The sequence below is a fragment of the Triticum urartu genome, chromosome 4A (genome assembly GCF_056163025.1).
Source record: "Triticum urartu cultivar PI428250 chromosome 4A, HENAU_Tu73, whole genome shotgun sequence".
Lineage (NCBI taxonomy): Eukaryota > Viridiplantae > Streptophyta > Magnoliopsida > Poales > Poaceae > Triticum > Triticum urartu.
Genome location: NC_141876.1, coordinates 298,602,297 through 298,613,614, shown reverse-complemented (window position 1 = coordinate 298,613,614; position 11,318 = coordinate 298,602,297). Strand labels below are relative to the sequence as shown.

At 42.1% G+C, this 11,318-nt stretch overlaps 1 non-coding gene and 1 pseudogene across 1 annotated transcript; one reads left to right on the top strand and one right to left on the bottom strand.

Annotated features, from left to right (window-relative positions):
- Positions 1-3,896: 3,896 nt before the first annotated feature.
- LOC125555065 (small nucleolar RNA R71) lies at positions 3,897-4,003 on the bottom strand. Its single transcript, XR_007304516.1, has one exon. It is a non-coding gene; the product is annotated as a small nucleolar RNA R71 (small nucleolar RNA).
- Positions 4,004-4,091: 88 nt separating this feature from the next.
- LOC147975649 (uncharacterized) lies at positions 4,092-8,804 on the top strand (annotated as a pseudogene).
- Positions 8,805-11,318: the final 2,514 nt, after the last annotated feature.

Sequence of the window (11,318 nt, the reverse complement as noted above, 5' to 3'; positions counted from 1 at the left end):
GGGACCTCGTCCGGATCGTCCGGCCAGCCTGTGACTTGGCTGATTTCTTCTTCGTCTTCACGCATGTCTTCCGCTTCTGATCCTTCTTGCTCCTTAGCTTCTCCATGGCTAACTCCTTGGTACCTGAGTATGCATAATGTGTCTGTTTGAAGTAGTAGCCATGTCTCATGTGCATCGAAGTGGAATTGTGAGAGGAGAGATGCCACCTCGGTTTCGAGAGCTCTTGCACGTGCTCGTGTCATGGGTCTTCTAGGCACTTGGTGAGACGATGATAGGTCCATGGGGATGACCTTGGGATGCTCCGCATCATCTCCCCTCCCTTGGGAACGATCCGACCTCAGATCGAATTCTTTCATCACCATGGTATGGACATAGATCATTGAAATTGAAGATGTCGCACACGGAGTACTTGTCGTAGAGGATGTCGATCTTGTAGGAGTTGTTGTTGTTGTAGCGTGCAAGCGCCTTGAATGGTCCATCGGCTCGTGGTAGAAGCTTGGACTTGCACTCGTTGGGGAAACGGTCCTTGCGAAGGTGTAGCCACACAAGAACTTCTGACATTGAATATCATGGGTTGCTTGTTGACGTTCAGCTTGGTCGTGAGGCGTTGTACTTGGTGCTCGATAGTGTTCCGTGTATCTTCATGCATCGTCTTGAGATGTTTCACCCATTCACTCGCATCCACATTGATGCGCTCTTGTAGTGGTAGCGGAAGAATGTCCAATGGGGACAACGGGTTGAATCCGTAGACGACCTCGAAGAGGGACTTGCCGGTAGTCGAGTGTCTTGCTCGGTTGTAGGCGTACTCAGCGATAGGTAGACACTCCTCCCACTCCTTGATGTTCTTCTTGATGAGCACGCGAAGTAGGGCGGAGAGTGTGCGGTTTGTGACCTTCGTTTGGCCGTCGGTTTGAGGATGGTAATCCGTGGAGAAAAGTAGCTTGATTCCGAGCTTGGCGCATTGGGTCTTCCAAAAGTAACATAAGAACCTGACGTCGCGGTCCAAGACAATCGTCTCTGGCACTCCATGTAGTCGTAATATTTCCCTACAAAAGAGATTGGCAACATGTGAAGCACCATCTATCTTGTTTCAAGGAATGAAATGAGCCATTTTGGAGAATCGATCCACAACAACAAACACGGAATCCTTTACATTTCTAGTTCTAGGCAAACCAAGCACAAAATCCATGCTAATATCTTCCCATGGTTGATATGGAATTGGGAGAGGCATGTAAAGTCCATGATATTAAGCTTTAGATTTAGCTTTGCGACATGTTGAGCATCGGTTGGTGAAGCGGTTGACGTTGCGGTACATCTTAGGCCAAAATTAGTTCTTGGAAAGCGTAGCAAATGTCTTGTCACGTCCAAAATGCCCCATTAGTCCTCCTCCATGAGATTCTTGCAAAAGCAACAGATGAAGAGAAGACTCGGAGATGCATAGTTTGTTATCTCTCATAAGATAACCATCTTTGATGTAATATCGTTCCCAAGATGTATGCGTCAAACATTTAGCATAAGGAATTGCAAAAGTAGGATCATGCGCATACAAGTCTTTTATGTGCTCAAATCCAATGACATTCAATTCAAGTTGAGTAACAAGCATGCATATACGGGAAAGCGCATCAGCCACAACATTGTCTTTTCCTTTGATATACTTGATGATATAAGGAAAAGACTTAATAAACTCACTCCACTTAGCATGACGCTTGGTCAACTTGGTTTGACACTTAAGGTACTTGAGCGTTTCATGGTCGGTATGGATAACAAATTCATGGGGTCAAAGGTAATTGATAGCACATTTATGCATATAGTATTTTAAGCCTTTTTGCATCTCAAGTTAAACATTTGACCACAATAATCACTTATAAAATATTCATTCCTACAGAAATGTTCCTATTATGATATTTCTTACAACACTTCTTCATATTATGGAGAATTGGTGCGTTTAGGCACCCAATCTTCATCAAAAGTGCTTCCAACACTAAAGCAGGGATCAACTTGGAGAAGAGTTTGGTTCTAAAGGGGGTCAAACCGAAAAGAACCATAGGAAGCATCCGGTGGCACACGTGAGAGGATCCAGGGGCTGGCGCGACCGGCCAGACGGCTGTCTGTTGCCACGCGCGGCTGGTTCTTCTCGCTACTGACCCACCACACCATATAGAGGCCAGAGAGAGAGGGTATCGACGAGATCCACCGTAACAAAGAAAACCAGGGGAGGAGGACTCGTTTCTATTGCTGCTCACCACCACGGTGCTCACCTACCACCAGATCGAAGGAGGAAGAAAGGGGATCGAGGAGAAGAACTTGATCGAGGGAAGGGTGTCGGTAGGCTGGCAGCGCCGCTCGATCCACCACTGCGCCTCCATCAATGCCGCCACCAGCGCCGCCCGATTCACCACCGAGCTTCCATCATCTCCATCACCTTCCTGCATCATAACCAGCGCCATCATCCAGTCATCATTGTCACCACCAGCGCCGCATCTCCTATGCCTTGCCGCTGCCACTCCTTCTCCCCTCCTCCTCGCTGCTGAGAGGGAGAGGATCGACTAAAGGCCAGGGCGTCGGGCCTCTAGTGCTTCACATCAGACTCCTGGTGGTGCTCTGCTCCGGTTCTTCCCAAGGAATCTTTTCTGCTACTCTTCCTCAATGACCACGCGGAAGCCTCTCCTGCTATAGATCGTCTCCAATGTGGTCCTGCTTTTATTCTTCTTCGCCTGCAACAACTTCAGCTTCGAATTGAAGATCATCAAGACTCATAGGCTCTGAATCTCTATCTTCTCTTGTTCCTGTTCTCTAAATATATGCACTGTTGATTCTGAAATTTACCTTGTTACTTGTGTACCTTTGCTGAATCCTCATGTATCCTTGCTGAATTGTTGTGACCCTTTGCTGGATATTGAGTTAGTAGTTATTTTCCTGCGAGTTGTTGTCACTTTAATTGATTGCTTGATTTGTGTGTGATGTCTGAACCATCTTCCATCTGCTAGTGTTACTTGTCCGTTTGATTACAAGAAAACCACTAAAAAGAGACAATCCTATTTCTGAATCCTTTACCTTTGCGGCTTATTATTTGGTTTTACCTTTTGCCAGTGGTTGCTTGTTATCACTATGGTTTGATCCATTTGCTCCATTATTCTAAATGTTTCGAATGTGTGCTTCGAAGTTCTAGATCCCTGTGGAGAACACGACATCCGTAGTTTGGGCGCAAAAAACCTGCTATATTACACTTGATCACTTTGGCGCCGTTGCCGGGGACCTAAATTTCATTAGCACATTAGTAGAAGCAGATCAGGATTTATAATAGGCAACTAACCATTTCCTAACATTGGCTGCAGTTTTGAGAGAAACTAGCATGTGTCAATTTCAGGAACTTTACAGGAAATTGTCTTATGCTTCAACCTAAATATTCACTAGAGCCATTTGATCCAGAAATTGAAAGGACTTTCTTGAGGAGAAGAAGAGAGAATCAAACGCGGTTTCAAGTTGCCGAAACTTTGCAAGATCAAGAAGAAGAAAAGATGACTGATCAAGTACCTTTGCTCAGGGACTTGTGGATCCCAAGGGATCATGGGATACCAGGAGAAATGGTTCAACCAATTATTCAGGCGAACAATTTTGAATTGAAGCCTGCTCTGATTAACATGGTACAATAGTCCAGATTTGGTGGAACAGCTTTAGAAGACCCACATGAGCATATAAGGACTTTCTTGGAGTATTGTAACACCCTCAAGCAAAATGGAGTTTCACCGAGTGCTATCAGATTATCACTATTCCCATTTTCCTTGAGAGATGGAGCAAGAGTATGGCTTCACTCATTGCCTGAACATCTGAAAGATACTTGGGAGACCTTATTGTAGACATTTCTTGACAGATACTTTCCACCCACAAAAGCTGCCGAATACAGGGACAAGTTAACAAGGTTTACTCAATATGATGGAGAAAGTTTGTATGACGCATGGCAAAGATTCAACTCTTTAATCAGAATGTGTCCTCATCATGGTTTAGAAAGATGGCTGGTGTTACAAACCTTTTACAAAGGACTGTCTACTCAGACCAGAGCTTTTGTCGATTCTGCTGCTGGAGGAGGAATCATGAATAAAACCCTTGATGAAGCATTTGCATTGATTGAAAGTATGGTGTCTCATCATTTCCAATGGTCAAGTGAAAGAGCAATAGCACCACCACATCCTGGTGTGTATAATGTGTCTGCAAACGATAGCGTGGCGGCTCAGATTGACATTTTGAACAAGAAGATGGACAATATCATGTCAAATTGCATCGGTACATCTATAGCTTCAGTAAGTGTGCCTCAAATGTGTGATGTATGTGGCCAAGCAGGTCATCCTTCAACAGAATGTACCTTCTATTCAGCAATTGGATCATCGATTTCAGAAGTAAGTTATGCCCAAGGTCAAGGTCCATTCGCAAACAGCTACAATCCTTCTTGGAGGAACCATCCAAACTTGTCGTACAAGAACAATCAATCATATGCAAGTGGATCGACAGTACAAGGAAATCGACCACCAAATCATCCAAGTCAATTTCAAGTGCCGAGGCAGAATGAACAACAAAATGTTCAGCCAAATGGAATGGAGGAAATCATGAAGATGCAGTTGGAATTAATGAACAAGATGACAAATGAAGTTAATGGCTTAAAGGATTCTGTTAAGATGCTTGTGAGCAAAATGGATAGTATAGTGGGAGAAAATGAAGCAAGGCTGCCTGCTCAACCAATTCCGAACCCGAAAGCTCACTGTGGGGCAATATCTTCAGTTGATGCAGTGACTACAAGGAGTGGAGCTATGACAAGACCATTACTTCCTATTCCGAAGACATATGTGCCTCCTGCTATGAGGCCAAGATCATCGGGAACTCCACCTTCAACATCATCAGAGAAAATAAAGGAGAAAGAAGTTGATAATCAAATTGAAATTGAAGTGGAATTTCCTAGTTTTCAAACAAGAGCTGAGCCTTTGCCAGAGGAAGCAATAACAACCAACAACATTCCCTTTCCTGAGAGGTTCAACAAATCCAAAGATGACAAGCAATTTGCCAAATTTTTGGAAACTATGAAAGGAGTTCAGATTACTATTCCTATTCTTGAAGCTGTTTTGCATGTTCCGATGTATGCCAAATATTCCAAGGAATTATTAACAAAGAAAAGAAGCATGTCTGAGCCAGAAGTTGCAACTCTATCAAAGGAATGCAGTGCAATAATTCAGAACTCCATGCCTGAAAAATTGGATGATCCAGGAAGTTTTTGTGTGCCATGTGTGATTGGAAACAAAACTTACAGTGCTCTATGTGACTTGGGTTCAAGTGTTAGTGTGTTACGACATTCAGTGAGCAAAAGGATGTTCTTGGGAGAATTAAATCCAACATCCATAACTCTTCAGTTGGCCGACAGAACATATAGGAGACCCGTTGGAATTCTTGAGGATGTTCCAATCAAAGTTGGGAAGTTTGTTTATCCAGTTGACTTTGTAGTGCTAGATATGGAGGACAAGAGTGAGGATGTGATTCTTGGAAGACCATTTTTGGCCACAGCTGGTGCACTTATTGATGTCCAAGAAGCTAAATTGAGCTTGAGGTTCGGAAATGAAAAGGTGGAGTTTGACATGAAGCATGCAACACATGTTCCACAAAGTGAAGAACACTGCTACAGAATTGATACATTACAGAAATGTGTGGAAGAAGGTTATGAAGAGAGGTATGGAAGTAATTGTTGTGAAGTAGTTGAGGAGGACAATAGTGAAATTAGATACGAGGAAATCAGACCTGTGAGCATGTTTGAAAGTTGTGCAAGGTCATTAGAGAAGATGCAACCAAGGCAAATAGAAATGAAACAACTTCCAGAAGGTTTGAAGTATGCATTCTTAGATAATGAAAACCAGTGGCCAATTATCGTAAACAGTGAGTTGACGGAAACACAAATAAAAGGGCTTCAAGCAGTTTTGCAAAAGTACAAGGATGTTATCGGATATTCGATTGATGATATGAAAGGGATAAACCCTGCTGTCTGCTCTCATAGGATTTACTTGAAAGAAAGCAGTGTGCCAATTAGAGAAAATCAAAGAAGGTTAAATCCCCATTTGCAAGAGGTGGTCAAAAAGGAGATTCTTAAATTGCTCTCTGCTAATATCATATACCCAATTTCGGACAGCGAGTGGGTGAGTCCCATTCACATGGTGCCCAAAAAAGGAGGAATAACTGTCATTGAAAACGAACAAGGGCAAACTATTCCTAGTAGGACTGTCACAGGGTGGAGAATGGTCAATGATTTCAGAAAGTTAAATGCAGTAACAAGGAAGGACCATTTTCCTTTACCATTTATTGACCAAATGCTAGAAGGGCTTGCTGGGCATGAATATTTCTGCTGCTTAGATGGGTATTCAGGATTCTTGCAAATCCCAATTCACCCGGATGATCAAGACACAACAACTTTCACTTGCCCATGCGGAACATTTGCTTACAAAAGACTAGCTTATGGACTTTGTAATGCACCCCCAGCATTTCAAAGGTTTATACTCTCTATATTCTCAGATATGATAGGAATCAAAGTGGTGGTGTTCATAGATGATATTACAGTCGTTGGAAAAAGTTATGAAGATTGCTTGAATAATCTGGCAGCAGTTCTTCAGAGGTGTTCAGAACACAATGTAGTCCTAAACTGGGAGAAGTGTCAGTTTCTTGTAAGGGAAGGAATTATTTTGGGGCATTTGGTATCTAAAAGAGGAATTGAGGTTGATCAAGCAAAAGTCGAAGTAATATCAAAACTTCCACCACCTGTAAATGAGAAGGGAGTGAGGAGTTTTTTGGGACATGCTGGGTTCTACAGAAGATTCATAAAGGATTTATCCAAGATAGCCAAACCCCTCACTAATCTCCTAAAAAATGATGTTAAGTTCAACTTTGATGCAGAATGTGAAAAATCCTTCAACCTGCTCAAGGAAGCATTGGTCACTGCTCCAGTTGTGCAACCCCCTGACTGGGAATTACCATTTGAGATAATGTGCGATGCAAGCGACTTTGCTGTAGGTGCAATACTTGGACAAAGAAAAGGAAAAGATTTGCATGTAATATACTATGCTAGCAAAACACTTGATGATGCTCAAGCTAATTATACAACCACCGAAAAGGAGTTGCTGGCAGTAGTGTACGCCTTTGACAAATTCAGGCAATATCTTGTGGGATCTCATTGTGTAGTTTACACAGACCATGCTGCAATCAGATATTTACTCAGCAAGAAAGAAGCTAAGCCAAGGTTAATTAGATGGATACTCCTGCTTCAAGAATTTTATGTGGAAATCAAGGACAAGAAAGGAGCTCAAAATGTTGTGGCAGATCACTTGTCGAGATTGCAAAACAATGCAGTAGACTCCTTACCCATCAATGATGTTTCACCAGGGAGCAATCTTATGCAAGTGACTAGTATACAAAACTATACACCATGGTATGCAGATATAGTTAATTATCTGGTCTATAACAAAGTTCCTACAGATTTTTGGTATCAGAAGAAGAAGAAATTCCTATCAGATATGAAGCATTTCTTTTGGGATGAACCTTACTTATTCAAGCATTGTGTTGATGGTATTGTTCGAAGATGCTTGCCGGAAAGTGAAACTAAAAGTGTGATTTATCATTGCCATTCATCCCCTTATGGAGGTCATGCAAGTACTCGAAAGACTCAAGCAAAAATTTTGCAAGCATGATTTTATTGGCCAACTTTATTCAAGGATGTACATTCCTTTATTGAAGCTTGTGATCCTTGTCAGAGGACTGGAAAGATTTCAAAAAGGTAAGAGATGCCTCAAAAAGGAATTCTTGAAGTAGAGCTCTTTGATGTATGGGGAATTGATTATGTTGGACCCTTGCCATCATCAAAAGGGTACAAATACATATTGGTGGCAGTGGACTATGTGTCAAAATGGGTTGAGGTTGTGCCAACCATCAATGCTGATTCCAAGTCAGTTTGCAATTTATTCAAGCAAGTGATTTTTCCAAGATTTGGTGTGCCACGGATTGTTATCAGTGATGGACGAAGGCATTTCAACAACTCCCAACTAGAATCTCTCGTAACAAAATATGGAGTTCACAATCACAGAATTACAACTCCATATCACCCACAAGCAAATGGACAAGTGGAGCTGTCTAATAGAGAAATAAAGGCTATCCTTGAGAAGGTAGTATCAAAGTCAAGGTCTGACTGGGTACTGAAATTACCAGACACACTATGGGCATATAGGACAGCTTATAAAACATCAATTGGAATGTCACCATTTAGGTTAATATATGGAAAATCATGCCATCTACTCGTTGAACTTGAACACAAAGCTCAATGGGCACTAAGGAAACTCAACATGGACCTTGATACAGCAGGAAAACATAGAAAACTTCAACTCTATGAAATGGAAGAACTGAGAGCTGATTCTTACGAGAGTGCAAGAATCGACAAAGAAAAGACCAAGATCTGGCATGATAAGCATATATTGAGGAAAGAATTTCATCTTGGACAGTTGGTATTGGTCTACGATACTAGGTTTCATTTATTTCCCGGTAAATTCAAGTCAAGATGGTATGGCCCTTGCAAGGTGAAGAAGATTCTGAAAAGTGGTGCTATCCAAGTGCAAAGTACTTCTGGAGGTCTCTTCCTTGTAAACGGTCAAAGACTGAAGCCCTATATCTCTGGAGACACACCTCTGATTTCTGAAGATGAGAATGCAAGCGAAGATCAATACCTGGAGAAGGAAATTCAAGAAGGCGAGGGGAGCCAAGAGGTGGTGTCAATCCCTGCAGGACCCTGACCTCACTGAAGAGACATGGTCGAGCTAAAGACCTAAAACAAGCGCTTTTTCAGGAGGCAACCTGAATCTTTAATAAGTTCTTTTCCTTATTTAGTTTTCATAGAAAAGGTTTTATATGTTTATGTCTTTCTTTTTCAGCGAATAAAGGCAAGGGGAGCACAAACAGGGAACACAAAACAAGAAGAGTGGAGAAAAGAAACTAGGGGAGAAGATTATACAAATACCTGGTGATTCTGTTCCACTTGAAGCAACATTTAGAAATTTTAGTATGAGGACTGGCATTTAATTGCATTGAAAAAATTTATTTTTCTACATTGTGACACGTTACTCATCACTGCAAAGTAGGATTCACCTCAAGAAGATTGTTGATTCTCTTAACACTAAAACTATGCAGATGTATTCTTCTTATGGTAAATTGTGATAATTAATACTTTATACCTCCGTGTAAATGTTCAATGGGAATGCCTTGAGTCTAAGTGAAACCTACTAATGAATTGATGTGTTGTGTCTGACTGTCCCAAGTTAAGCTAAGTAGCTGGTGGCAGTTAAGTAGTAACTATGATCTCCGGATCTGTAGTCTGTGAAAAACAGTGCCATTAGCTATGGATTTCTCTTTCAATTACTCCTATTTTACTTAAGCTAAGTAATCTTCATATAAATAAATAAAATATTTATAATAACTAAAGTCCGATCGACCTATAGTAGCATGTCATGTTCCCTGGATCGGTGGCTTGTGAAATCTGGTAGATTGGACTGTAAAATTTTATATAAAAATGCTATAATTGTCGAACCAAGTGTATACCATGTTCTCTAGATCGGTGGTATGTTCCTTTGGGGAGACAATAACTAAAATTTGATATAATTATCGAACCAGGTGTATACCATGTTCTCTGGATCGGTGGTATGTTCCTTTGGGGAGATAACAATAATAATAATAATAATAATAATAATAATAATAATAATAATAACTGGTCGAGCTAGGTGTATACTATGTTCTCGGGATCGGTGGTATGCTCCTTCGGTGAGACTGATATAATATCATCACTTGTGCTTTAAATTCAATAAGTAACTTGTTTTTTAATTGATTTTGGGGTCCCAGCTTATCTTAGGGCTGAAGACACAGTCAACTCTTGATTAATAGGATTCACTTTCACTCAAGGCCATTGACTTGGAACATTTATAGTGTGTTATAAATTATTGCTTATCACAATCTAGCTTCAGTAGGGTACAGTTGCCTAGTTCCAGTATTGTCGGAATTACTATCTTTCCAAAAGTGCATCTTTACTAGGCAGTGTGGGTAGTGTCACCATCATTTTCCTTTACTTGAGGACAAGCAAAGATCTGGCTGTGGGGGGAATTGATAGCACATTTATGCATATAGTATTTTAAGCCTTTTGGCATCTCAAGTTAAACATTTGACCACAATAATCACTTATAAAATATTCATTCCTACAGAAATGTTCCTATTATAATATTTCTTACAACACTTCTTCATATTATGCAGAATTGGTGCGTTTAGGCACCCAATCTTCATCGAAAGTTCTTCCAACACTAAAGCAGGGATCAACTTGGAGAAGAGTTCAGTTCTAAAGGGGGCCAAACCGAAAAGAACCATAGGAAGCATCCGGTGGCACATGTGAGAGGAGCTGGGGGCTGGCACGACCGGCCAGACGGCTGTCTGTTGCCACGCGCGGCTGGTTCTTCTCGCTACTGACCCACCACACCAGATAGAGGCCAAAGAGAGAGGGCATCGACGAGATCCACCGTAACAAAGAAAACCAGGGGAGGAGGACTCTTTTCTCTCGCTGCTCACCACCACGGTGCTCACCTACCACCAGATCGAAGGAGGAAGAAAGGGGATCGAGGAGAAGAACTTGATCGAGGGACGGTAGGCTGGCAGTGCCGCTCGATCCACCACTGCGTCTCCATCAACGCCGCCACCAGCGCCGCCCGATTCACCACCGTGCTTCCATCATCTCCATCACCCGCCTCCACCATAACAAGCGCCATTATCCAGTCATCATCGTCACCACCAGCGCCGAATCTCCTACGCCTTGCCGCTGCCACTCCTTCTCCCCTCCTTCTCGCTGCTGAGAGGGAGAGGATCGACTAAAGGCCAGGGGCGTCGGGCCTTCTCGTGCTTCACATCGGACTCCTGCTGGTGCTCTGCTCCGGTTCTTCCCAAGGAATCTTTTCTGCTACTCTTCCTCAACGACCACGCGGAAGCCTCTCCTGCTACAGATCATCTCCAATGTGGTCTTGCTTTTATTCTTCTTCGCCTGCAACACCTTCAGCTTCGAATTAAAGATCATCAAGACTCATAGGCTCTGAATCTCTATCTTCTCTTGTTCTTGTTCTCTAAATATATGCACTGTTGAGTCTGAAATTTACGTTGTTACTTGTGTACCTTTGCTGAATCCTCATGTATCCTTGCTGAATTGTTGTAACCCACTTCTGAATCCTCATGTATCCTTGCTGCATTGTTGTGACTCTTTGCTGGACATTGAGTTAGTA